General features: G+C 35.4%; 28 non-coding genes across 28 annotated transcripts; all 28 read left to right on the plus strand.

The window, feature by feature from the left end:
* The first annotated feature begins 983 nt into the window (after positions 1-983).
* TRNAR-ACG (transfer RNA arginine (anticodon ACG)) lies at positions 984-1,056 on the plus strand. The gene has a single exon. It is a non-coding gene; the product is annotated as a tRNA-Arg (tRNA).
* Positions 1,057-2,703: 1,647 nt separating this feature from the next.
* On the plus strand, positions 2,704-2,776 carry TRNAR-ACG (transfer RNA arginine (anticodon ACG)). The gene has a single exon. It is a non-coding gene; the product is annotated as a tRNA-Arg (tRNA).
* A 570-nt stretch (positions 2,777-3,346) lies between these two features.
* On the plus strand, positions 3,347-3,418 carry TRNAH-GUG (transfer RNA histidin (anticodon GUG)). Its single transcript has one exon. It is a non-coding gene; the product is annotated as a tRNA-His (tRNA).
* A 1,005-nt stretch (positions 3,419-4,423) lies between these two features.
* TRNAH-AUG (transfer RNA histidin (anticodon AUG)) lies at positions 4,424-4,496 on the plus strand. The gene has a single exon. It is a non-coding gene; the product is annotated as a tRNA-His (tRNA).
* Positions 4,497-5,002: 506 nt separating this feature from the next.
* On the plus strand, positions 5,003-5,075 carry TRNAR-ACG (transfer RNA arginine (anticodon ACG)). Its single transcript has one exon. It is a non-coding gene; the product is annotated as a tRNA-Arg (tRNA).
* Positions 5,076-6,158: 1,083 nt separating this feature from the next.
* Positions 6,159-6,231, plus strand: TRNAR-ACG (transfer RNA arginine (anticodon ACG)). The gene has a single exon. It is a non-coding gene; the product is annotated as a tRNA-Arg (tRNA).
* Positions 6,232-6,817: 586 nt separating this feature from the next.
* TRNAH-GUG (transfer RNA histidin (anticodon GUG)) lies at positions 6,818-6,889 on the plus strand. Its single transcript has one exon. It is a non-coding gene; the product is annotated as a tRNA-His (tRNA).
* Positions 6,890-7,316: 427 nt separating this feature from the next.
* TRNAR-ACG (transfer RNA arginine (anticodon ACG)) lies at positions 7,317-7,389 on the plus strand. Its single transcript has one exon. It is a non-coding gene; the product is annotated as a tRNA-Arg (tRNA).
* Positions 7,390-7,959: 570 nt separating this feature from the next.
* Positions 7,960-8,031, plus strand: TRNAH-GUG (transfer RNA histidin (anticodon GUG)). The gene has a single exon. It is a non-coding gene; the product is annotated as a tRNA-His (tRNA).
* Positions 8,032-9,116: 1,085 nt separating this feature from the next.
* TRNAH-GUG (transfer RNA histidin (anticodon GUG)) lies at positions 9,117-9,188 on the plus strand. Its single transcript has one exon. It is a non-coding gene; the product is annotated as a tRNA-His (tRNA).
* A 999-nt stretch (positions 9,189-10,187) lies between these two features.
* On the plus strand, positions 10,188-10,260 carry TRNAR-ACG (transfer RNA arginine (anticodon ACG)). The gene has a single exon. It is a non-coding gene; the product is annotated as a tRNA-Arg (tRNA).
* Positions 10,261-10,766: 506 nt separating this feature from the next.
* On the plus strand, positions 10,767-10,839 carry TRNAR-ACG (transfer RNA arginine (anticodon ACG)). Its single transcript has one exon. It is a non-coding gene; the product is annotated as a tRNA-Arg (tRNA).
* A 1,148-nt stretch (positions 10,840-11,987) lies between these two features.
* On the plus strand, positions 11,988-12,059 carry TRNAH-GUG (transfer RNA histidin (anticodon GUG)). The gene has a single exon. It is a non-coding gene; the product is annotated as a tRNA-His (tRNA).
* A 427-nt stretch (positions 12,060-12,486) lies between these two features.
* Positions 12,487-12,559, plus strand: TRNAR-ACG (transfer RNA arginine (anticodon ACG)). The gene has a single exon. It is a non-coding gene; the product is annotated as a tRNA-Arg (tRNA).
* Positions 12,560-13,066: 507 nt separating this feature from the next.
* TRNAR-ACG (transfer RNA arginine (anticodon ACG)) lies at positions 13,067-13,139 on the plus strand. Its single transcript has one exon. It is a non-coding gene; the product is annotated as a tRNA-Arg (tRNA).
* Positions 13,140-14,208: 1,069 nt separating this feature from the next.
* Positions 14,209-14,281, plus strand: TRNAR-ACG (transfer RNA arginine (anticodon ACG)). Its single transcript has one exon. It is a non-coding gene; the product is annotated as a tRNA-Arg (tRNA).
* A 2,213-nt stretch (positions 14,282-16,494) lies between these two features.
* On the plus strand, positions 16,495-16,567 carry TRNAR-ACG (transfer RNA arginine (anticodon ACG)). The gene has a single exon. It is a non-coding gene; the product is annotated as a tRNA-Arg (tRNA).
* A 505-nt stretch (positions 16,568-17,072) lies between these two features.
* TRNAH-AUG (transfer RNA histidin (anticodon AUG)) lies at positions 17,073-17,145 on the plus strand. The gene has a single exon. It is a non-coding gene; the product is annotated as a tRNA-His (tRNA).
* A 506-nt stretch (positions 17,146-17,651) lies between these two features.
* Positions 17,652-17,724, plus strand: TRNAR-ACG (transfer RNA arginine (anticodon ACG)). Its single transcript has one exon. It is a non-coding gene; the product is annotated as a tRNA-Arg (tRNA).
* A 505-nt stretch (positions 17,725-18,229) lies between these two features.
* Positions 18,230-18,302, plus strand: TRNAR-ACG (transfer RNA arginine (anticodon ACG)). The gene has a single exon. It is a non-coding gene; the product is annotated as a tRNA-Arg (tRNA).
* Positions 18,303-19,381: 1,079 nt separating this feature from the next.
* On the plus strand, positions 19,382-19,454 carry TRNAR-ACG (transfer RNA arginine (anticodon ACG)). The gene has a single exon. It is a non-coding gene; the product is annotated as a tRNA-Arg (tRNA).
* A 506-nt stretch (positions 19,455-19,960) lies between these two features.
* TRNAR-ACG (transfer RNA arginine (anticodon ACG)) lies at positions 19,961-20,033 on the plus strand. Its single transcript has one exon. It is a non-coding gene; the product is annotated as a tRNA-Arg (tRNA).
* Positions 20,034-20,538: 505 nt separating this feature from the next.
* On the plus strand, positions 20,539-20,611 carry TRNAR-ACG (transfer RNA arginine (anticodon ACG)). The gene has a single exon. It is a non-coding gene; the product is annotated as a tRNA-Arg (tRNA).
* Positions 20,612-21,690: 1,079 nt separating this feature from the next.
* Positions 21,691-21,763, plus strand: TRNAR-ACG (transfer RNA arginine (anticodon ACG)). The gene has a single exon. It is a non-coding gene; the product is annotated as a tRNA-Arg (tRNA).
* Positions 21,764-22,911: 1,148 nt separating this feature from the next.
* Positions 22,912-22,983, plus strand: TRNAH-GUG (transfer RNA histidin (anticodon GUG)). Its single transcript has one exon. It is a non-coding gene; the product is annotated as a tRNA-His (tRNA).
* Positions 22,984-23,410: 427 nt separating this feature from the next.
* TRNAR-ACG (transfer RNA arginine (anticodon ACG)) lies at positions 23,411-23,483 on the plus strand. Its single transcript has one exon. It is a non-coding gene; the product is annotated as a tRNA-Arg (tRNA).
* Positions 23,484-24,053: 570 nt separating this feature from the next.
* TRNAH-GUG (transfer RNA histidin (anticodon GUG)) lies at positions 24,054-24,125 on the plus strand. Its single transcript has one exon. It is a non-coding gene; the product is annotated as a tRNA-His (tRNA).
* A 1,646-nt stretch (positions 24,126-25,771) lies between these two features.
* Positions 25,772-25,843, plus strand: TRNAH-GUG (transfer RNA histidin (anticodon GUG)). The gene has a single exon. It is a non-coding gene; the product is annotated as a tRNA-His (tRNA).
* Positions 25,844-26,181: the final 338 nt, after the last annotated feature.

Consider the following 26,181-nt stretch of genomic DNA (forward strand, 5'->3'; position numbering starts at 1 on the left):
TCCATTTTTTCACAATACTGAATCTTAAGAAAATTTCAGAAAGTAAGCAGATTCTTTGAAGGTGCTTGCACTATTTGTGTTTAATGCTTATTATAAAGCTATCTTAACATGCTTTGAATAATTTAATTGTGAATTATTGTACTAAAGGACTGGGAATTTGACATAAAGTCTGGAATTCAGGAAAGAAGAATGTTTGGGCTCTGTCTGAGTAAGTTCATCACATTTTTTAAAGATCTTTTAGCAGTCACAAGGATTATTGTATCTAAAACGTTTTTGGGAAACAATCCCTGCAGATAGTGTACAGTCAATTTCCAAAATGTGATTCTGTATATACTTCAATAACCATAAAATTCTGAAAACAGGCTCAAAAACAGGAAAGACACTTCAATTACTACAAAACACGTGGGCCAGTGGCACAATGGATAAAGCGTCTGACTACGGGTCAGAAGATTGTAGATTCGACTCCTACCTGGCTCGCTTAAATTGCCGTGATTGTATAGTAGTTAGTACTCTGCGTTGTGGCTGTAGCAACCCCATTTCGAAAACGGGTCACAGCATTTTGATTTTGTTTCACAATCATCCATTTTTTCACAATACTGAATCTTAAGAAAATTTCAGAAAGTAAGCAGATTCTTTGAAGGTGCTTGCACTATTTGTGTTTAATGCTTATTATAAAGCTATCTTAACATGCTTTGAATAATTTAATTGTGAATTATTGTACTAAAGGGCTGGGAATTTGACATAAATTCTGGAATTCAGGAAAGAAGAATGTTTGGGCTCTGTCTGAGTAAGTTCATCACATTTTTGAAATATCTTTTAGCAGTCACAATTATTATTTTACCTAAAACGTTTTTGGGAAACAATCCCTGCAGATAGTCTACAGTCAATTTCCAAAATGTAATTCTGTATATACTTCAATAACCATAAAAATCTGAAAATAGGCTCAAAAACAGGAAAGACACTTCAATTACTACAAAACACGTGGGCCAGTGGCGCAATGGATAACGTGTCTGACTACGGATCAGAAGATTGTAGGTTCGACTCCTACCTGGCTCGCTTATATTGCCTTGATCGCATAGTGGTTAGTACTCTGCGTTGTGGCCGCAGCAACCCCAGTTTGAAAACAGGTCACGGCATTTTGATTTTGTTTCTCAATTATCCATTTTTACACAATACTGAATCTTAAGAAAATTTCAGAAAGTAAGCAGATTCTTTGAAGGTGCTTGCACTATTTGTGTTTAATGCTTATTATAAAGCTATCTTAACATGCTTTGAATAATTTAATTGTGAATTATTTTACTAAAGGACTGTGAATTTGACATAAATTCTGGAATTCAGGAAAGAAGAATGTTTGTGCTCTGTCTGAGTAAGTTCATTACATTTTTGAAAGATCTTTTAGCAGTCACAAGGATTATTGTACCTAAAACGTTTTTGGGAATCAATCCCTGCAGATAGTGTACAGTCAATTTCCAAAATGTGATTCTGTATATACTTCAATAACCATAAAACTTTAAAACAGGCTCAAAAAGAGGAAAGACACTTCAATTACTACAGGGCACCTGGATAACGTGTCTGACTATGGATCTGTAGATTGTAGGTTCGACTCCTACCTGGCTCGCTTAAATTGCCATCATCGTATAGTGGTTAGTACTCTGCGTTGTGGCCACAGCAACACTGGTTCGAAAATGGGTCACAGCATTTTGATTTTGTTTCACAATCATCCATTTTTTCACAATACTGAATCTTAAGAAAATTTCAGAAAGTAAGCAGATTCTTTGAAGGTGCTTGCACTATTTGTGTTTAATGCTTATTATAAAGCTATCTTAACATGCTTTGAATAATTTAATTGTGAATAATTGTACTAAAGGACTGTGAATTTGACATAAATTCTGGAATTCAGGAAAGAAGAATGTTTGGGCTCTGTCTGAGTAAGTTCATCACATTTTTTAAAGATCTTATCGCATTTACAAGGATTATTTTACCTAAAACGTTTTTGGGAAACAATCCCTGCAGATAGTGTACAGTCAATTACCAAAATGTGATTCTGTATATACTTCAATAACCATAAAATTCTGAAAACAGGCTCAAAAACAGGAAAGACACTTCAATTACTACAAGACACCCGGGACAGTGGGCAATGGATAACATGTCTGACTATGGATCTGTAGATTGTAGGTTAGATTCCTACCTGGCTCGCTTAAATTGCTGTGATCGTATAGTGGTTAGTACTCTGCGTTGTGGCCGCAGCAATCCCGGTTCGAATCCGGGTCACGACATTTTGATTTTGTATCTCAATCATCCATTTTTTCACAATACTGAATCTTAAGAAAATTTCAGAAAGTAAGCAGATTCTTTGAAGGTGCTTGCACTATTTGTGTTTAATGCTTATTATAAAGCTATCTTAACATGCTTTGAATAATTTAATTGTGAATTATTGTACTAAAGTACTGGGAATTTGACATAAATTCTAGAATTCAGGAAAGAAGAATGTTTGGGCTTCCTTCTGAGTAAGTTCATCACATTTTGTAAATATCTTTTAGCAGTCACAATTATTATTTTACCTAAAACGTTTTTGGGAAACAATCCCTGCAGATAGTCTACAGTTAATTTCCAAAATGTGATTCTGTATATACTTCAATAACCATAAAACTCTGAAAATAGGCTCAAAAACAGGAAAGACACTTCAATTACTACAAAACACGTGGGCCTGTGGCGCAATGGATAACGCGTCTGACTACGGATCAGAAGATTGTAGGTTTGACTCCTACCTGGCTCGCTTATATTTCCTTGATCGCATAGTGGTTAGTACTCTGCGTTGTGGCCGCAGCAACCCCGGTTCGAAAACAGGTCATGTCATTTTGATTTTGTTTCTCAATCATCCATTTTTACACAATACTGAATCTTAAGAAAATTTCAGAAAGTAAGCAGATTCTTTGAAGGTGCTTGCACTATTTGTGTTTAATGCTTATTATAAAGCTATCTTAACATGCTTTGAATAATTTAATTGTGAATTATTTTACTAAAGGACTGTGAATTTGACATAAATTCTGGAATTCAAGAAAGAAGAATGTTTGTGCTCTGTCTGAGTAAGTTCATTACATTTTTGAAAGATCTTTTAGCAGCCACAAGGATTATTGTACCTAAAACGTTTTTGGGAATCAATCCTTGCAGATAGTGTAAAGTCAATTTCCAAAATGTGATTCTGTATATACTTCAATAACCATAAAACTTTAAAACAGGCTCAAAAACAGGAAAGACACTTCAATTACTACAGGGCACCTGGATAACGTGTCTGACTATGGATCATAAGTTTGTAGGTTCGACTCCTACCTGGCTCGCTTAAATTGCTGTGATCGTATAGTGGTTAGTACTCTGCGTTGTGGCCGCAGCAACCCCGGTTCGAATCCGGGTCACGGCATTTTGATTTTGTTTCTCAATCATCCATTTTTTCACAATACTGAATCTTAAGAAAATTTCAGAAAGTAAGCAGATTCTTTGAAGGTGCTTGCACTATTTGTGTTTAATGCTTATTATAAAGCTATCTTAACATGCTTTGAATAATTTAATTGTGAATTATTGTACTAAAGTACTTGGAATTTGACATAAATTCTAGAATTCAGGAAAGAAGAATGTTTGGGCTCTGTCAGAGTAAGTTCATCACATATTTTAAAGATCTTTTAGCAGTCACAAGGATTATTTTACCTAAAACGTTTTTGGGAAACAATCCCTGCAGATAGTGTACAGTCAATTTCCAAAATGTGATTCTGTATATACTTCAATAACCATAAAACTCTGAAAAAAGGCTCAAAAACAGGAAAGACACTTCAATTACTACAAAACACGAGGGCCAGTGGCGCAATTGATAAAGCGTCTGACTACGAATCAGAAGATTGTAGGTTCGACTCCTACCTGGCTCGCTTAAATTGCTGTGATTGTATAGTAGTTAGTACTCTGCGTTGTGGCTGCAGCAACCCCATTTCGAAAACGGGTCACAGCATTTTGATTTTGTTTCACAATCATCCATTTTTTCACAATACTGAATCTTAAGAAAATTTCAGAAAGTAAGCAGATTCTTTGAAGGTGCTTGCACTATTTGTGTTTAATGCTTATTATAAAGCTATCTTAACATTCTTTGAATAATTTAATTGTGAATTATTGTACTAAAGGACTGGGAATATGACATAACTTCTGGAATTCAGGAAAGAAGAATGTTTGGGCTCTGTCTGAGTAAGTTCATCACATTTTTTAAAGATCTTTTAGCAGTCACAAGGAATTATTTTACCTAAAACGTTTTTGGGAAGCAATCCCTGCAGATAGTGTAGAGTCAATTTCCAAAATGTGATTCTGTATATACTTCAATAACCATAAAACTCCAAAACTGGCTCAAAAACAGGAAAGACACTTCAATTACTACATGGCACCTGGGCCAGTGGCGCAATGGATAACGTGTCTGACTATGGATCATAAGTTTGTAGGTTCGACTCCTACCTGGCTCGCTTAAATTGACGTGATCATATAGTGGTTAGTACTCTGCGTTGTGGCCGCAGCACCCCCGGTTCGAAAACGGGTCACAGAATTTTGATTTTGTTTCACAATCATCCATTTTTTCACAATACTGAATCTTAAGAAAATTTCAGAAAGTAAGCAGATTCTTTGAAGGTGCTTGCACTATTTGTGTTTAATGCTTATTATAAAGCTATCTTAACATGCTTTGAATAATTTAATTGTGAATTATTGTACTAAAGGACTGGGAATTTGACATAAATTCTGGAATTCAGGAAAGAAGAATGTTTGGGCTCTGTCTGAGTAAGTTCATCACATTTTTGAAATATCTTTTAGCAGTCACAATTATTATTTTTCCTAAAACGTTTTTGGGAAACAATCCCTGCAGATAGTCTACAGTCAATTTCCAAAATGTAATTCTGTATATACTTCAATAACCATAAAACTCTGAAAATAGGCTCAAAAACAGGAAAGACACTTCAATTACTACAAAACTCGTGGGCCAGTGGCGCAATGGATAACGTGTCTGACTACGGATCAGAAGATTGTAGGTTCGACTCCTACCTGGCTCGCTTATATTGCCTTGATCGCATAGTGGTTAGTACTCTGCGTTGTTGCCGCAGCAAACCCAAGTTCGAAAACAGGTCACGGCATTTTGATTTTGTTTCTCAATCATCCATTTTTACACAATACTGAATCTTAAGAAAATTTCAGAAAGTAAGCAGATTCGTTGAAGGTGCTTGCACTATTTGTGTTTAATGCTTATTATAAAGCTATCTTAACATGCTTTGAATAATTTAATTGTGAATTATTGTACTAAAGGACTGGGAATTTGACATAAATTCTGGAATTCAGGAAAGAAGAATGTTTGGGCTCTGTCTGAGTAAGTTCATCACATTTTTTAAAGATCTTTTAGCAGTCACAAGGATTATTTTACCTAAAACGTTTTTGGGAAGCAATCCCTGCAGATAGTGTACAGTTAATTTCCAAAATGTGATTCTGTATATACTTTAATAACCATAAAACTCTGAAAATAGGCTCAAAAACAGGAAAGACTTCAATTACTACAAAACACATGGGCCAGTGGCGCAATGGATAATGCGTCTGACTACGAATCAGAAAATTGTAGGTTCGACTCCTACCTGGCTTGCTTAAATTGCCGTGATTGTATAGTAGTTAGTATTCTGCGTTGTGGCTGCAGCAACCCCATTTCGAAAACGGGTCACAGCATTTTGATTTTGTTTCACAATCATCCATTTTTTCACAATACTGAATCTTAAGAAAATTTCAGAAAGTAAGCAGATTCTTTGAAGGTGCTTGCACTATTTGTGTTTAATGCTTATTATAAAGCTATCTTAACATGCTTTGAATAATTTAATTGTGAATTATTGTACTAAAGGACTGGGAATTTGACATAAATTCTGGAATTCAGGAAAGAAGAATGTTTGGGATCTGTCTGAGTAAGTTCATCACATTTTTTAAAGATCTTTTAGCAGTCACAAGGATTATTTTACCTAAAACGTTTTTGGGAAACAATCCCTGCAGATAGTGTACAGTCAATTTCCAAAATGTGATTCTGTATATACTTCAATAACCATAAAACTCCAAAACTGGCTCAAAAACAGGAAAGACACTTCAATTACTACAGGGCACCTGGGCCAGTGGCGCAATGGATAACGTGTCTGACTACGGATCATAAGTTTGTAGGTTCGACTCCTACCTGGCTCGCTTATATTGCCGTGATCGTATAGTGGTTAGTACTCTGCGTTGTGGCCGCAGCAACACTGGTTCGAATCCGGGTAACGGCATTTTGATTTTGATTCACAATCATCCATTTTTTCACAATACTGAATCTTAAGAAAATTTCAGAAAGTAAGCAGATTCTTTGAAGGTGCTTGCACTATTTGTGTTTAATGCTTATTATAAAGCTATCTTAACATGCTTTGAATAATTTAATTGTGAATTATTGTACTAAAGGACTGGGAATTTGACATAAATTCTGGAATTCAGGAAAGAAGATTGTTTGGGCTCTGTTGAAGTAAGTTCATCACATTTTTTAAAGATCTTTTAGCAGTCACAAGGATTATTTTACCTAAAACGTTTTTGGGAAACAATCCCTGCAGATAGTGTACAGTCAATTACCAAAATGTGATTCTGTATATACTTCAATAACCATAAAATTCTTAAAACAGGCTCAAAAACAGGAAAGACACTTCAATTACTACAAGACACCCGGGACAGTGGGCAATGGATAACGTGTCTGACTATGGATCTGTAGATTGTAGGTTCGACTCCTACCTGGCTCGCTTAAATTGCCGTGATCGTATAGTGGTTAGTACTCTGCGTTGTGGCCGCAGCAACCCCGGTTCGAATCCGGGTCATGGCATTTTGATTTTGTTTCTCAATCATCCATTTTTTCACAATACTGAATCTTAAGAAAATTTCAGAAAGTAAGCAGATTCTTTGAAGGTGCTTGCACTATTTGTGTTTAATGCTTATTATAAAGCTATCTTAACATGCTTTGAATAATTTAATTGTGAATTATTGTACTAAAGTACTGGGAATTTGACATAAATTCTAGAATTCAGGAAAGAAGAATGTTTGGGCTTCCTTCTGAGTAAGTTCATCACATTTTTGAAATATCTTTTAGCAGTCACAATTATTATTTTACCTAAAACGTTTTTGGGAAACAATCCCTGCAGATAGTCTACAGTCAATTTCCAAAATGTGATTCTGTATATACTTCAATAACCATAAAACTCTGAAAATAGGCTCAAAAACAGGAAAGACACTTCAATTACTGCAAAACACGTGGGCCAGTGGCGCAATGGATAACGCGTCTGACTACGGATCAGAAGATTGTAGGTTCGACTCCTACCTGGCTCGCTTATATTGCTTTGATCGCATAGTGGTTAGTACTCTGCATTGTGGCCGCAGCAACCCCGGTTCGAAAACAGGTCACGGCATTTTGATTTTGTTTCTCAATCATCCATTTTTACACAATACTGAATCTTAAGAAAATTTCAGAAAGTAAGCAGATTCTTTGAAGGTGCTTGCACTATTTGTGTTTAATGCTTATTATAAAGCTATCTTAACATGCTTTGAATAATTTAATTGTGAATTATTTTACTAAAGGACTGTGAATTTGACATAAATTCAGGAAATCAGGAAAGAAGAATGTTTGTGCTCTGTTTGAGTAAGTTCATTACATTTTTGAAAGATCTTTTAGCAGTCACAAGGATTATTGTACCTAAAACGTTTTTGGGAATCAATCCCTGCAAATAGTGTACAGTCAATTTCCAAAATGTGATTCTGTATATACTTCAATAACCATAAAACTTTAAAACAGGCTCAAAAACAGGAAAGACTCTTCAATTACTACAGGGCACCTGGATAACGTGTCTGACTATGGATCATAAGTTTGTAGGTTCGACTCCTACCTGGCTCGCTTAAATTGCCGTGATCGTATAGTGGTTAGTACTCTGCGTTGTGGCCGCAGCAACCCCGGTTCGAATCCGGGTCACGGCATTTTGATTTTGCTTCTCAATCATCCATTTTTTCACAATACTGAATCTTAAGAAAATTTCAGAAAGTAAGCTGATTCTTTGAAGGTGCTTGCACTATTTGTGTTTAATGCTTATTATAAAGCTATCTTAACATGCTTTGAATAATTTAATGGTGAATTATTGTACTAAAGTACTTGGAATTTGGCATAAATTCTAGAATTCAGGAAAGAAGAATGTTTGGGCTCTGTCAGAGTAAGTTCATCACATTTTTTAAAGATCTTTTTGCAGTCACAAGGATTATTTTACCTAAAACATTTTTGGGAAACAATCCCTGCAGATAGTGTACAGTCAATTTCCAAAATGTGATTCTGTATATACTTCAATAACCATAAAACTCTGAAAAAAGGCTCAAAAACAGGAAAGACACTTCATTTACTACAAAACACTTGGGCCAGTGGCGCAATGGATAACGCATCTGAATACGGATCAGAAGATTGTAGGTTTGACTCCTACCTGGCTCGCTTAAATTGCCGTGATTGTATAGTAGTTAGTACTCTGTGTTGTGGCTGCAGCAACCCCATTTTGAAAACCGGTCACAGCATTTTGATTTTGTTTCACAATCATCCATTTTTTCACAATACTGAATCTTAAGAAAATTTCAGAAAGTAAGCATATTCTTTGAAGGTGCTTGCACTATTTGTGTTTAATGCTTATTATAAAGCTATCTTAACATGCTTTGAATAATTTAATTGTGAATTATTGTACTAAAGGACTGGGAATTTGACATATATTCTGGAATTCAGGAAAGAAGAATGTTTGGGCTCTGTCTGAGTAAGTTCATCACATTTTTTAAAGATCTTTTAGCAGTCACAAGGATTATTTTACCTAAAACGTTTTTGGGAAACAATCCCTGCAGATAGTGTACAGTCAATTTCCAAAATGTGATTCTGTATATACTTCAATAACCATAAAATTCTGAAAACAGGCTCAAAAACAGGAAAGACACTTCAATTACTACAAGACACCCGGGACAGTGGGCAATGGATAACGTGTCTGACTATGGATCTGTAGATTGTAGGTTCGACTCCTACCTGGCTCGCTTAAATTGCCATGATCGTATAGTGGTTAGTACTCTGCGTTGTGGCCGCAGCAACCCTGGTTCGAATCCGGGTCATGGCATTTTGATTTTGTTTCTCAATCATCCATTTTTTCACAATACTGAATCTTAAGAAAATTTCAGAAAGTAAGCAGATTCTTTGAAGGTGCTTGCACTATTTGTGTTTAATGCTTATTATAAAGCTATCTTAACATGCTTTGAATAATTTAATTGTGAATTATTTTACTAAAGGACTGGGAATTTGACATAAATTCTGGAATTCAGGAAAGAAGAATGTTTGTGCTCTGTCTGAGTAAGTTCATTACATTTTTGAAAGATCTTTTAGCAGTCACAAGGATTATTGTACCTAAAACGTTTTTGGGAATCAATCCCTGCAGATAGTGTACAGTCAATTTCCAAAATGTGATTCTGTATATACTTCAATAACCATAAAATTCTGAAAACAGGCTCAAAAACAGGAAAGACACTTCAATTACTACAAGACACCCGGGACAGTGGGCAATGGATAACGTGTCTGACTATGGATCTGTAGATTGTAGGTTCGACTCCTACCTGGCTCGCTTAAATTGCCGTGATCGTATAGTGGTTAGTACTCTGCGTTGTGGCCGCAGCAACCCCGGTTCGAATCCGGGTCACAACATTTTGATTTTGTTTCTCAATCATCCATTTTTTCACAATACTGAATCTTCAGAAAATTTCAGAAAGTAAGCAGATTCTTTGAAGGTGCTTGCACTATTTGTGTTTAATGCTTATTATAAAGCTATCTTAACATGCTTTGAATAATTTAATTGTGAATTATTGTACTAAAGTACTGGGAATTTGACATAAATTCTAGAATTCAGGAAAGAAGAATGTTTGGGCTTCCTTCTGAGTAAGTTCATCACATTTTTGAAATATCTTTTAGCAGTCACAATTATTATTTTACCTAAAACGTTTTTGGGAAACAATCCCTGCAGATAGTCTACAGTCAATTTCCAAAATGTGATTCTGTATATACTTCAATAACCATAAAACTCTGAAAATAGGCTCAAAAACAGGAAAGACACTTCAATTACTACAATGGGCCAGTGGCGCAATGGATAACGCGTCTGACTACGGATCAGAAGATTGTAGGTTCGACTCCTACCTGGCTCGCTTATATTGCCTTGATCGCATAGTGGTTAGTACTCTGCGTTGTGGCCGCAGCAACCACGGTTCGAAAACAGGTCACGGCATTTTGATTTTGTTTCACAATCATCCATTTTTTCACAATACTGAATCTTAAGAAAATTTCAGAAAGTAAGCAGATTCTTTGAAGGTGCTTGCACTATTTGTGTTTAATGCTTATTATAAAGCTATCTTAACATGCTTTGAATAATTTAATTGTGAATTATTGTACTAAAGGGCTGGGAATTTGACATAAATTCTGGAATTCAGGAAAGAAGAATGTTTGGGCTCTGTCTGAGTAAGTTCATCACATTTTTGAAATATCTTTTAGCAGTCACAATTATTATTTTACCTAAAACGTTTTTGGGAAACAATCCCTGCAGATAGTCTACAGTCAATTTCCAAAATGTAATTCTGTATATACTTCAATAACCATAAAAATCTGAAAATAGGCTCAAAAACAGGAAAGACACTTCAATTACTACAAAACACGTGGGCCAGTGGCGTAATGGATAACGTGTCTGACTACGGATCAGAAGATTGTAGGTTCGACTCCTACCTGGCTCGCTTATATTGCCTTGATCGCATAGTGGTTAGTACTCTGCGTTGTTGCTGCAGCAACCCCAGTTCGAAAACAGGTCATGGCATTTTGATTTTGTTTCTCAATCATCCATTTTTACACAATACTGAATCTTAAGAAAATTTCAGAAAGTAAGCAGATTCTTTGAAGGTGCTTGCACTATTTGTGTTTAATGCTTATTATAAAGCTATCTTAACATGCTTTGAATAATTTAATTGTGAATTATTGTACTAAAGGACTGGGAATTTGACATAAATTCTGGAATTCAGGAAAGAAGAATGTTTGTGCTCTGTCTGAGTAAGTTCATTACATTTTTGAAAGATCTTTTAGCAGTCACAAGGATTATTGTACCTAAAACGTTTTTGGGAATCAATCCCTGCAGATAGTGTACAGTCAATTTCCAAAATGTGATTCTGTATATACTTCAATAACCATAAAACTTTAAAACAGGCTCAAAAACAGGAAAAACACTTCAATTACTACAGGGCACCTGGATAACGTGTCTGACTATGGATCTGTAGATTGTAGGTTCGACTCCTACCTGGCTCGCTTAAATTGCCATCATCGTATAGTGGTTAGTACTCTGCGTTGTGGCCGCAGCAACACTGGTTTGAAAATGGGTCACAGCATTTTGATTTTGTTTCACAATCATCCATTTTTTCACAATACTGAATCTTAAGAAAATTTCAGAAACTAAGCAGATTCTTTGAAGGTGCTTGCACTATTTGTGTTTAATGCTTATTATAAAGCTATCTTAACATGCTTTGAATAATTTAATTGTGAATAATTGTACTAAAGGACTGGGAATTTGACATAAATTCTGGAATTCAGGAAAGAAGAATGTTTGGGCTCTGTCTGAGTAAGTTCATCACATTTTTTAAAGATCTTATCGCAGTCACAAGGATTATTTTACCTAAAACGTTTTTGGGAAACAATCCCTGCAGATAGTGTACAGTCAATTACCAAAATGTGATTCTGTATATACTTCAATAACCATAAAATTCTGAAAACAGGCTCAAAAACAGGAAAGACACTTCAATTACTACAAGACACCCGGGACAGTGGGCAATGGATAACGTGTCTGACTATGGATCTGTAGATTGTAGGTTAGATTCCTACCTGGCTCGCTTAAATTGCTGTGATCGTATAGTGGTTAGTACTCTGCGTTGTGGCCGCAGCAACCCCGGTTCGAATCCGGGTCACGGCATTTTGATTTTGTATCTCAATCATCCATTTTTTCACAATACTGAATCTTAAGAAAATTTCAGAAAGTAAGCAGATTCTTTGAAGGTGCTTGCACTATTTGTGTTTAATGCTTATTATAAAGCTATCTTAACATGCTTTGAATAATTTAATTGTGAATTATTGTACTAAAGTACTGGGAATTTGACATAAATTCTAGAATTCAGGAAAGAAGAATGTTTGGGCTTCCTTCTGAGTAAGTTCATCACATTTTTGAAATATCTTTTAGCAGTCACAATTATTATTTTACCTAAAACGTTTTTGGGAAACAATCCCTGCAGATAGTCTACAGTCAATTTCCAAAATGTGATTCTGTATATACTTCAATAACCATAAAACTCTGAAAATAGGCTCAAAAACAGGAAAGACACTTCAATTACTACAAAACACGTGGGCCAGTGGCGCAATGGATAACGCGTCTGACTACGGATCAGAAGATTGTAGGTTCGACTCCTACCTGGCTCGCTTATATTGCCTTGATCGCATAGTGGTTAGTACTCTGCGTTGTGGCCGCTGCAACCCCGGTTCGAAAACAGGTCATGGCATTTTGATTTTGTTTCTCAATCATCCATTTTTACACAATACTGAATCTTAAGAAAATTTCAGAAAGTAAGCAGATTCTTTGAAGGTGCTTGCACTATTTGTGTTTAATGCTTATTATAAAGCTATCTTAACATGCTTTGAATAATTTAATTGTGAATTATTGTACTAAAGTACTGGGAATTTGACATAAATTCTAGAATTCAGGAAAGAAGAATGTTTGGGCTTCCTTCTGAGTAAGTTTATCACATTTTTGAAATATCTTTTAGCAGTCACAATTATTATTTTACCTAAAACGTTTTTGGGAAACAATCCCTGCAGATAGTCTACAGTCAATTTCCAAAATGTGATTCTGTATATACTTCAATAACCATAAAACTCTGAAAATAGGCTCAAAAACAGGAAAGACACTTCAATTACTACAAAACACGTGGGCCTGTGGCGCAATGGATAACGCGTCTGACTACGGATCAGAAGATTGTAGGTTCGACTCCTACCTGGCTCGCTTATATTGCCTTGATCGCATAGTGGTTAGTACTCTGCATTGTGGCCGCAGCAACCCCGGTTCGAAAACAGGTAATGGCATTTTGATTTTGTTTCTCAATCATCCATTTTTACACAATACTGAATCTTAAGAAAATTTCAGAAAGTAAGCAGATTCTTTGAAGGTGCTTGCACTATTTGTGTTTAATGCTTATTATAAAGCTATCTTAACATGCTTTGAATAATTTAATTGTGAATTATTTTACTAAAGGACTGTGAATTTGACATAAATTCTGGAATTCAAGAAAGAAGAATGTTTGTGCTCTGTCTGAGTAAGTTCATTACATTTTTGAAAGATCTTTTAGCAGCCACAAGGATTATTGTACCTAAAACGTTTTTGGGAATCAATCCCTGCAGATAGTGTAAAGTCAATTTCCAAAATGTGATTCTGTATATACTTCAATAACCATAAAACTTTAAAACAGGCTCAAAAACAGGAAAGACACTTCAATTACTACAGGGCACCTGGATAACGTGTCTGACTATGGATCATAAGTTTGTAGGTTCGACTCCTACCTGGCTCGCTTAAATTGCTGTGATCGTATAGTGGTTAGTACTCTGCGTTGTGGCCGCAGCAACCCCGGTTCGAAAACAGGTCATGGCATTTTGATTTTGTTTCTCAATCATCCATTTTTACACAATACTGAATCTTAAGAAAATTTCAGAAAGTAAGCAGATTCTTTGAAGGTGATTGCACTATTTGTGTTTAATGCTTATTATAAAGCTATCTTAACATGCTTTGAATAATTTAATTGTGAATTATTGTACTAAAGTACTGGGAATTTGACATAAATTCTAGAATTCAGGAAAGAAGAATGTTTGGGCTTCCTTCTGAGTAAGTTCATCACATTTTTGAAATATCTTTTAGCAGTCACAATTATTATTTTACCTAAAACGTTTTTGGGAAACAATCCCTGCAGATAGTCTACAGTCAATTTCCAAAATGTGATTCTGTATATACTTCAATAACCATAAAACTCTGAAAATAGGCTCAAAAACAGGAAAGACACTTCAATTACTACAAAACACGTGGGCCTGTGGCGCAATGGATAACGCGTCTGACTACGGATCAGAAGATTGTAGGTTCGACTCCTACCTGGCTCGCTTATATTGCCTTGATCGCATAGTGGTTAGTACTCTGCGTTGTGGCCGCAGCAACCCCGGTTCGAAAACAGGTCATGGCATTTTGATTTTGTTTCTCAATCATCCATTTTTACACAATACTGAATCTTAAGAAAATTTCAGAAAGTAAGCAGATTCTTTGAAGGTGCTTGCACTATTTGTGTTTAATGCTTATTATAAAGCTATCTTAACATGCTTTGAATAATTTAATTGTGAATTATTTTACTAAAGGACTGTGAATTTGACATAAATTCTGGAATTCAAGAAAGAAGAATGTTTGTGCTCTGTCTGAGAAAGTTCATTACATTTTTGAAAGATCTTTTAGCAGCCACAAGGATTATTGTACCTAAAACGTTTTTGGGAATCAATCCCTGCAGATAGTGTAAAGTCAATTTCCAAAATGTGATTCTGTATATACTTCAATAACCATAAAACTTTAAAACAGGCTCAAAAACAGGAAAGACACTTCAATTACTACAGGGCACCTGGATAACGTGTCTGACTATGGATCATAAGTTTGTAGGTTCGACTCCTACCTGGCTCGCTTAAATTGCTGTGATCGTATAGTGGTTAGTACTCTGCGTTGTGGCCGCAGCAACTCCGGGTCACGGCATTTTGATTTTGTTTCTCAATCATCCATTTTTTCACAATACTGAATCTTAAGAAAATTTCAGAAAGTAAGCAGATTCTTTGAAGGTGCTTGCACTATTTGTGTTTAATGCTTATTATAAAGCTATCTTAACATGCTTTGAATAATTTAATTGTGAATTATTGTACTAAAGTACTTGGAATTTGACATAAATTCTAGAATTCAGGAAAGAAGAATGTTTGGGCTCTGTCAGAGTAAGTTCATCACATATTTTAAAGATCTTTTAGCAGTCACAAGGATTATTTTACCTAAAACGTTTTTGGGAAACAATCCCTGCAGATAGTGTACAGTCAATTTCCAAAATGTGATTCTGTATATACTTCAATAACCATAAAACTCTGAAAAAAGGCTCAAAAACAGGAAAGACACTTCAATTACTACAAAACACGAGGGCCAGTGGCGCAATTGATAAAGCGTCTGACTACGAATCAGAAGATTGTAGGTTCGACTCCTACCTGGCTCGCTTAAATTGCTGTGATTGTATAGTAGTTAGTACTCTGCGTTGTGGCTGCAGCAACCCCATTTTGAAAACGGATCACAGCATTTTGATTTTGTTTCACAATCATCCATTTTTTCACAATACTGAATCTTAAGAAAATTTCAGAAAGTAAGCAGATTCTTTGAAGGTGCTTGCACTATTTGTGTTTAATGCTTATTATAAAGCTATCTTAACATGCTTTGAATAATTTAATTGTGAATTATTGTACTAAAGGACTGGGAATATGACATAAATTCTGGAATTCAGGAAAGAAGAATGTTTGGGCTCTGTCTGAGTAAGTTCATCACATTTTTTAAAGATCTTTTAGCAGTCACAAGGATTATTTTACCTAAAACGTTTTTGGGAAGCAATCCCTGCAGATAGTGTACAGTCAATTTCCAAAATGTGATTATGTATATACTTCAATAACCATAAAACTTTAAAACAGGCTCAAAAACAGGAAAGACTCTTCAATTGCTACAAGACACCTGCGACATTGGGCAATGGATAACGCGTCTGACTATAGATCAGAAGATTGTAGGGTCGACTCCTACCTGGCTTGCTTAAATTGCCGTGATTGTATAGTAGTTAGTACTCTGCGTTGTGGCTGCAGCAACCCCATTTCGAAAACGGGTCACAGCATTTTGATTTTGTTTCACAATCATCCATTTTTTCACAATACTGAATCTTAAGAAAATTTCAGAAAGTAAGCAGATTCTTTGAAGGTGCTTGCACTATTTGTGTTTAATGCTTATTATAAAGCTATCTTAACATGCTTTGAATAATTTAATTGTGAATTATTGTACTAAAGGACTGGGAATTTGACATAAATTCTGGAATTCAGGAAAGAAGAATGTTTGGGCTCTGTCTGAGTAAGTTCATCACATTTTTTAAAGATCTTTTAGCAGTCACAAGGATTATTTTACCTAAAACGTTTTTGGGAAGCAATCCCTGCAGATAGTGTACAGTTAATTTCCAAAATGTGATTCTGTATATACTTCAATAACCATAAAACTCTGAAAATAGGCTCAAAAACAGGAAAGACACTTCAATTACTACAAAACACGTGGGCCAGTGGCGCAATGGATAACGCGTCTGACTACGGATCAGGAGATTGTAGGTTCAACTCCTACCTGGCTCGCTTAAATTGCTGTGATTGTATAGTAGTTAGTACTCTGCGTTGTGGCTGCAGCAACCCCATTTCGAAAACGGGTCACAGCATTTTGATTTTGTTTCACAATCATCCATTTTTTCACAATACTGAATCTTAAGAAAATTTCAGAAAGTAAGCAGATTCTTTAAAGGTGCTTGCACTATTTGTGTTTAATGCTTATTATAAAGCTATCTTAACATGCTTTGAATAATTTAATTGTGAATTATTGTACTAAAGGACTGGGAATATGACATAAATTATGGAATTCAGGAAAGAAGAATGTTTGGGCTCTGTCTGAGTAAGTTCATCACATTTTTTAAAGATCTTTTAGCAGTCACAAGGATTATTTTACCTAAAACGTTTTTGGGAAACAATCCCTGCAGATAGTGTACAGTCAATTTCCAAAATGTGATTCTGTATATACTTCAATAACCATAAAACTCCAAAACTGGCTCAAAAACAGGAAAGACACTTCAATTACTACATGGCACCTGGGCCAGTGGCGCAATGGATAACGTGTCTGACTATGGATCATAAGTTTGTAGGTTCGACTCCTACCTGGCTCGCTTAAATTGCCATGATCATATAGTGGTTAGTACTCTGCGTTGTGGCCGCAGCACCCCCGGTTCGAAAACGGGTCACAGCATTTTGATTTTGTTTCACAATCATCCATTTTTTCACAATACTGAATCTTAAGAAAATTTCAGAAAGTAAGCAGATTCTTTGAAGGTGCTTGCACTATTTGTGTTTAATGCTTATTATAAAGCTATCTTAACATGCTTTGAATAATTTAATTGTGAATTATTGTACTAAAGGACTGGGAATTTGACATAAATTCTGGAATTCAGGAAAGAAGAATGTTTGGGCTCTGTCTGAGTAAGTTCATCACATTTTTGAAATATCTTTTAGCAGTCACAATTATTATTTTACCTAAAAGGTTTTTGGGAAACAATCCCTGCAGATAGTCTACAGTCAATTTCGAAAATGTAATTCTGTATATACTTCAATAACCATAAAACTCTGAAAATAGGCTCAAAAACAGGAAAGACACTTCAATTACTACAAAACACGTGGGCCAGTGGCGCAATGGATAACGTGTCTGACTACGGATCAGAAGATTGTAGGTTCGACTCCTACCTGGCTCGCTTATATTGCCTTGATCGCATAGTGGTTAGTACTCTGCGTTGTTGCCGCAGCAAACCCCAGTTCGAAAACAGGTCACGGCATTTTGATTTTGTTTCTCAATCATCCATTTTTACACAATACTGAATCTTAAGAAAATTTCAGAAAGTAAGCAGATTCTTTGAAGGTGCTTGCACTATTTGTGTTTAATGCTTATTATAAAGCTATCTTAACATGCTTTGAATAATTTAATTGTGAATTATTGTACTAAAGGACTGGGAATTTGACATAAATTCTGGAATTCAGGAAAGAAGAATGTTTGGGCTCTGTCTGAGTAAGTTCATCACATTTTTTAAAGATCTTTTAGCAGTCACAAGGATTATTTTACCTAAAACGTTTTTGGGAAGCAATCCCTGCAGATAGTGTACAGTTAATTTCCAAAATGTGATTCTGTATATACTTTAATAACCATAAAACTCTGAAAATAGGCTCAAAAACAGGAAAGACTTCAATTACTACAAAACACATGGGCCAGTGGCGCAATGGATAACGCGTCTGACTACGAATCAGAAAATTGTAGGTTCGACTCCTACCTGGCTTGCTTAAATTGCCGTGATTGTATAGTAGTTAGTATTCTGCGTTGTTGCTGCAGCAACCCCATTTCGAAAACGGGTCACAGCATTTTGATTTTGTTTCACAATCATCCATTTTTTCACAATACTGAATCTTAAGAAAATTTCAGAAAGTAAGCAGATTCTTTGGAGGTGCTTGCACTATTTGTGTTTAATGCTTATTATAAAGCTATCTTAACATGCTTTGAATAATTTAATTGTGAATTATTGTACTAAAGGACTGGGAATTTGACATAAATTCTGGAATTCAGGAAAGAAGAATGTTTGGGCTCTGTCTGAGTAAGTTCATCACATTTTTTAAAGATCTTTTAGCAGTCACAAGGATTATTTTACCTAAAACGTTTTTGGGAAACAATCCCTGCAGATAGTGTACAGTCAATTTCCAAAATGTGATTCTGTATATACTTCAATAACCATAAAATTCTGAAAACAGGCTTAAAAACAGGAAAGACACTTCAATTACTACAAGACACCCGGGACAGTGGGCAATGGATAACGTGTCTGACTATGGATCTGTAGATTGTAGGTTCGACTCCTACCTGGCTCGCTTAAATTGCCATGATCGTATAGTGGTTAGTACTCTGCGTTGTGGCCGCAGCAACCCCGGTTCGAATCCGGGTCACAACATTTTGATTTTGTTTCTCAATCATCCATTTTTTCACAATACTGAATCTTCAGAAAATTTCAGAAAGTAAGCAGATTCTTTGAAGGTGCTTGCACTATTTGTGTTTAATGCTTATTATAAAGCTATCTTAACATGCTTTGAATAATTTAATTGTGAATTATTGTACTAAAGTACTGGGAATTTGACATAAATTCTAGAATTCAGGAAAGAAGAATGTTTGGGCTTCCTTCTGAGTAAGTTCATCACATTTTTGAAATATCTTTTAGCAGTCACAATTATTATTTTACCTAAAACGTTTTTGGGAAACAATCCCTGCAGATAGTCTACAGTCAATTTCCAAAATGTGATTCTGTATATACTTCAATAACCATAAAACTCTGAAAATAGGCTCAAAAACAGGAAAGACACTTCAATTACTACAATGGGCCAGTGGTGCAATGGATAACGCGTCTGACTACGGATCAGAAGATTGTAGGTTCGACTCCTACCTGGCTCGCTTATATTGCCTTGATCGCATAGTGGTTAGTACTCTGCGTTGTTGCCGCAGCAACCCCAGTTTGAAAACAGGTCACGGCATTTTGATTTTGTTTCTCAATCATCCATTTTTACACAATACTGAATCTTAAGAAAATTTCAGAAAGTAAGCAGATTCTTTGAAGGTGCTTGCACTATTTGTGTTTAATGCTTATTATAAAGCTATCTTAACATGCTTTGAATAATTTAATTGTGAATTATTTTACTAAAGGACTGTGAATTTGACATAAATTCTGGAATTCAGGAAAGAAGAATGTTTGGGCTCTGTCTGAGTAAGTTCATCACATTTTTGAAATATCTTTTAGCAGTCACAATTATTATTTTACCTAAAACGTTTTTGGGAAACAATCCCTGCAGATAGTGTACAGTCAATTTCGAAAATGTAATTCTGTATATACTTCAATAACCATAAAACTCTGAAAATAGGCTCAAAAACAGGAAAGACACTTCAATTACTACAAAACACGTGGGCCAGTGGCGCAATGGATAACGTGTCTGACTACGGATCAGAAGATTGTAGGTTCGACTCCTACCTGGCTCGCTTATATTGCCTTGATCGCATAGTGGTTAGTACTCTGCGTTGTTGCCGCAGCAAACCCCAGTTCGAAAACAGGTCACGGCATTTTGATTTTGTTTCTCAATCATCCATTTTTACACAATACTGAATCTTAAGAAAATTTCAGAAAGTAAGCAGATTCTTTGAAGGTGCTTGCACTATTTGTGTTTAATGCTTATTATAAAGCTATCTTAACATGCTTTGAATAATTTAATTGTGAATTATTGTACTAAAGGACTGGGAATTTGACATAAATTCTGGAATTCAGGAAAGAAGAATGTTTGGGCTCTGTCTGAGTAAGTTCATCACATTTTTTAAAGATCTTTTAGCAGTCACAAGGATTATTTTACCTAAAACGTTTTTGGGAAGCAATCCCTGCAGATAGTGTACAGTTAATTTCCAAAATGTGATTCTGTATATACTTTAATAACCATAAAACTCTGAAAATAGGCTCAAAAACAGGAAAGACTTCAATTACTACAAAACACATGGGCCAGTGGCGCAATGGATAACGCGTCTGACTACGAATCAGAAAATTGTAGGTTCGACTCCTACCTGGCTTGCTTAAATTGCCGTGATTGTATAGTAGTTAGTATTCTGCGTTGTTGCTGCAGCAACCCCATTTCGAAAACGGGTCACAGCATTTTGATTTTGTTTCACAATCATCCATTTTTTCACAATACTGAATCTTAAGAAAATTTCAGAAAGTAAGCAGATTCTTTGAAGGTGCTTGCACTATTTGTGTTTAATGCTTATTATAAAGCTATCTTAACATGCTTTGAATAATTTAATTGTGAATTATTGTACTAAAGGACTGGGAATTTGACATAAATTCTGGAATTCAGGAAAGAAGAATGTTTGGGCTCTGTCTGAGTAAGTTCATCACATTTTTTAAAGATCTTTTAGCAGTCACAAGGATTATTTTACCTAAAACGTTTTTGGGAAACAATCCCTGCAGATAGTGTACAGTCAATTTCCAAAATGTGATTCTGTATATACTTCAATAACCATAAAATTCTGAAAACAGGCTTAAAAACAGGAAAGACACTTCAATTACTACAAGACACCCGGGACAGTGGGCAATGGATAACGTGTCTGACTATGGATCTGTAGATTGTAGGTTCGACTCCTACCTGGCTCGCTTAAATTGCCATGATCGTATAGTGGTTAGTACTCTGCGTTGTGGCCGCAGCAACCCCGGTTCGAATCCGGGTCACAACATTTTGATTTTGTTTCTCAATCATCCATTTTTTCACAATACTGAATCTTCAGAAAATTTCAGAAAGTAAGCAGATTCTTTGAAGGTGCTTGCACTATTTGTGTTTAATGCTTATTATAAAGCTATCTTAACATGCTTTGAATAATTTAATTGTGAATTATTGTACTAAAGTACTGGGAATTTGACATAAATTCTAGAATTCAGGAAAGAAGAATGTTTGGGCTTCCTTCTGAGTAAGTTCATCACATTTTTGAAATATCTTTTAGCAGTCACAATTATTATTTTACCTAAAACGTTTTTGGGAAACAATCCCTGCAGATAGTCTACAGTCAATTTCCAAAATGTGATTCTGTATATACTTCAATAACCATAAAACTCTGAAAATAGGCTCAAAAACAGGAAAGACACTTCAATTACTACAATGGGCCAGTGGTGCAATGGATAACGCGTCTGACTACGGATCAGAAGATTGTAGGTTCGACTCCTACCTGGCTCGCTTATATTGCCTTGATCGCATAGTGGTTAGTACTCTGCGTTGTTGCCGCAGCAACCCCAGTTTGAAAACAGGTCACGGCATTTTGATTTTGTTTCTCAATCATCCATTTTTACACAATACTGAATCTTAAGAAAATTTCAGAAAGTAAGCAGATTCTTTGAAGGTGCTTGCACTATTTGTGTTTAATGCTTATTATAAAGCTATCTTAACATGCTTTGAATAATTTAATTGTGAATTATTTTACTAAAGGACTGTGAATTTGACATAAATTCTGGAATTCAGGAAAGAAGAATGTTTGTGCTCTGTCTGAGTAAGTTCATTACATTATTGAAAGATCTTTTAGCAGTCACAAGGATTATTGTACCTAAAACGTTTTTGGGAATCAATCCCTGCAGATAGTGTACAGTCAATTTCCAAAATGTGATTCTGTATATACTTCAATAACCATAAAACTTTAAAACAGGCTCAAAAACAGGAAAGACACTTCAATTACTACAGGGCACCTGGATAACGTGTCTGACTATGGATCTGTAGATTGTAGGTTCGACTCCTACCTGGCTCGCTTAAATTGCCATCATCGTATAGTGGTTAGTACTCTGCGTTGTGGCCGCAGCAACACTGGTTCGAAAATGGGTCACAGCATTTTGATTTTGTTTCACAATCATCCATTTTTTCACAATACTGAATCTTAAGAAAATTTCAGAAAGTAAGCAGATTCTTTGAAGGTGCTTGCACTATTTGTGTTTAATGCTTATTATAAAGCTATCTTAACATGCTTTGAATAATTTAATTGTGAATAATTGTACTAAAGGACTGGGAATTTGACATAAATTCTGGAATTCAGGAAAGAAGAATGTTTGGGCTCTGTCTGAGTAAGTTCATCACATTTTTTAAAGATCTTATCGCAGTCACAAGGATTATTTTACCTAAAACGTTTTTGGGAAACAATCCCTGCAGATAGTGTACAGTCAATTACCAAAATGTGATTCTGTATATACTTCAATAACCATAAAATTCTGAAAACAGGCTCAAAAACAGGAAAGACACTTCAATTACTACAAGACACTTGGGCCAGTGGGCAATGGATAACGTGTCTGACTATGGATCTGTAGATTGTAGGTTAGATTCCTACCTGGCTCGCTTAAATTGCTGTGATCGTATAGTGGTTAGTACTCTGCGTTGTGGCCGCAGCAACCCCGGTTCGAATCCGGGTCACGGCATTTTGATTTTGTTTCTCAATCATCCATTTTTTCACAATACTGAATCTTAAGAAAATTTCAGAAAGTAAGCAGATTCTTTGAAGGTGCTTGCACTATTTGTGTTTAATGCTTATTATAAAGCTATCTTAACATGCTTTGAATAATTTAATTGTGAATTATTGTACTAAAGTACTGGGAATTTGACATAAATTCTAGAATTCAGGAAAGAAGAATGTTTGGGCTTCCTTCTGAGTAAGTTCATCACATTTTTGAAATATCTTTTAGCAGTCACAATTATTATTTTACCTAAAACGTTTTTGGGAAACAATCCCTGCAGATAGTCTACAGTCAATTTCCAAAATGTGATTCTGTATATACTTCAATAACCATAAAACATTGAAAATAGGCTCAAAAACAGGAAAGACACTTCAATTACTACAAAACACGTGGGCCTGTGGCGCAATGGATAACGCGTCTGACTACGGATCAGAAGATTGTAGGTTCGACTCCTACCTGGCTCGCTTATATTGCCTTGATCGCATAGTGGTTAGTACTCTGCGTTGTGGCCGCAGCAACCCCGGTTCGAAAACAGGTCATGGCATTTTGATTTTGTTTCTCAATCATCCATTTTTACACAATACTGAATCTTAAGAAAATTTCAGAAAGTAAGCAGATTCTTTGAAGGTGCTTGCACTATTTGTGTTTAATGCTTATTATAAAGCTATCTTAACATGCTTTGAATAATTTAATTGTGAATTATTTTACTAAAGGACTGTGAATTTGACATAAATTCTGGAATTCAAGAAAGAAGAATGTTTGTGCTCTGTCTGAGTAAGTTCATTACATTTTTGAAAGATCTTTTAGCAGCCACAAGGATTATTGTACCTAAAACGTTTTTGGGAATCAATCCCTGCAGATAGTGTAAAGTCAATTTCCAAAATGTGATTCTGTATATACTTCAATAACCATAAAACTTTAAAACAGGCTCAAAAACAGGAAAGACACTTCAATTACTACAGGGCACCTGGATAACGTGTCTGACTATGGATCATAAGTTTGTAGGTTCGACTCCTACCTGGCTCGCTTAAATTGCTGTGATCGTATAGTGGTTAGTACTCTGCGTTGTGGCCGCAGCAACCCTGGTTCGAATCCGGGTCACGGCATTTTGATTTTGTTTCTCAATCATCCATTTTTTCACAATACTGAATCTTAAGAAAATTTCAGAAAGTAAGCAGATTCTTTGAAGGTGCTTGCACTATTTGTGTTTAATGCTTATTATAAAGCTATCTTAACATGCTTTGAATAATTTAATTGTGAATTATTGTACTAAAGTACTTGGAATTTGACATAAATTCTAGAATTCAGGAAAGAAGAATGTTTGGGCTCTGTCAGAGTAAGTTCATCACATATTTTAAAGATCTTTTAGCAGTCACAAGGATTATTTTACCTAAAACGTTTTTGGGAAACAATCCCTGCAGATAGTGTACAGTCAATTTCCAAAATGTGATTCTGTATATACTTCAATAACCATAAAACTCTGAAAAAAGGCTCAAAAACAGGAAAGACACTTCAATTACTACAAAACACGAGGGCCAGTGGCGCAATTCATAAAGCGTCTGACTACGAATCAGAAGATTGTAGGTTCGACTCCTACCTGGCTCGCTTAAATTGCTGTGATTGTATAGTAGTTAGTACTCTGCGTTGTGGCTGCAGCAACCCCGTTTCGAAAACGGGTCACAGCATTTTGATTTTGTTTCACAATCATCCATTTTTTCACAATACTGAATCTTAAGAAAATTTCAGAAAGTAAGCAGATTCTTTGAAGGTGCTTGCACTATTTGTGTTTAATGCTTATTATAAAGCTATCTTAACATGCTTTGAATAATTTAATTGTGAATTATTGTACTAAAGGACTGGGAATATGACATAAATTCTGGAATTCAGGAAAGAAGAATGTTTGGGCTCTGTCTGAGTAAGTTCATCACATTTTTTAAAGATCTTTTAGCAGTCACAAGGATTATTTTACCTAAAACGTTTTTGGGAAACAATCCCTGCAGATAGTGTACAGTCAATTTCCAAAATGTGATTATGTATATACTTCAATAACCATAAAACTTTAAAACAGGCTCAAAAACAGGAAAGACTCTTCAATTGCTACAAGACACCTGCGACATTGGGCAATGGATAACGCGTCTGACTATAGATCAGAAGATTGTAGGGTCGACTCCTACCTGGCTCTTTTATATCGCTTTGATCGCATAGTGGTTAGTACTCTGCGTTGTGGCCGCAGCAACCCCGGTTCGAAAACAGGTCACGGCATTTTGATTTTGTTTCTCAATCATCCATTTTTACACAATACTGAATCTTAAGAAAATTTCAGAAAGTAAGCAGATTCTTTGAAGGTGCTTGCACTATTTGTGTTTAATGCTTATTATAAAGCTATCTTAACATGCTTTGAATAATTTAATTGTGAATTATTTTACTAAAGGACTGTGAATTTGACATAAATTCTGGAATTCAAGAAAGAAGAATGTTTGTGCTCTGTCTGAGTAAGTTCATTACATTTTTGAAAGATCTTTTAGCAGCCACAAGGATTATTGTACCTAAAACGTTTTTGGGAATCAATCCCTGCAGATAGTGTAAAGTCAATTTCCAAAATGTGATTCTGTATATACTTCAATAACCATAAAACTTTAAAACAGGCTCAAAAACAGGAAAGACACTTCAATTACTACAGGGCACCTGGATAACGTGTCTGACTATGGATCATAAGTTTGTAGGTTCGACTCCTACCTGGCTCGCTTAAATTGCTGTGATCGTATAGTGGTTAGTACTCTGCGTTGTGGCCGCAGCAACCCTGGTTCGAATCCGGGTCACGGCATTTTGATTTTGTTTCTCAATCATCCATTTTTTCACAATACTGAATCTTAAGAAAATTTCAGAAAGTAAGCAGATTCTTTGAAGGTGCTTGCACTATTTGTGTTTAATGCTTATTATAAAGCTATCTTAACATGCTTTGAATAATTTAATTGTGAATTATTGTACTAAAGTACTTGGAATTTGACATAAATTCTAGAATTCAGGAAAGAAGAATGTTTGGGCTCTGTCAGAGTAAGTTCATCACATATTTTAAAGATCTTTTAGCAGTCACAAGGATTATTTTACCTAAAACGTTTTTGGGAAACAATCCCTGCAGATAGTGTACAGTCAATTTCCAAA

Source organism: Taudactylus pleione, unplaced genomic scaffold, assembly GCF_031769625.1.
Source record: "Taudactylus pleione unplaced genomic scaffold, aTauple2 ptg000551l, whole genome shotgun sequence".
Taxonomy (NCBI): Eukaryota; Metazoa; Chordata; class Amphibia; order Anura; family Myobatrachidae; genus Taudactylus; species Taudactylus pleione.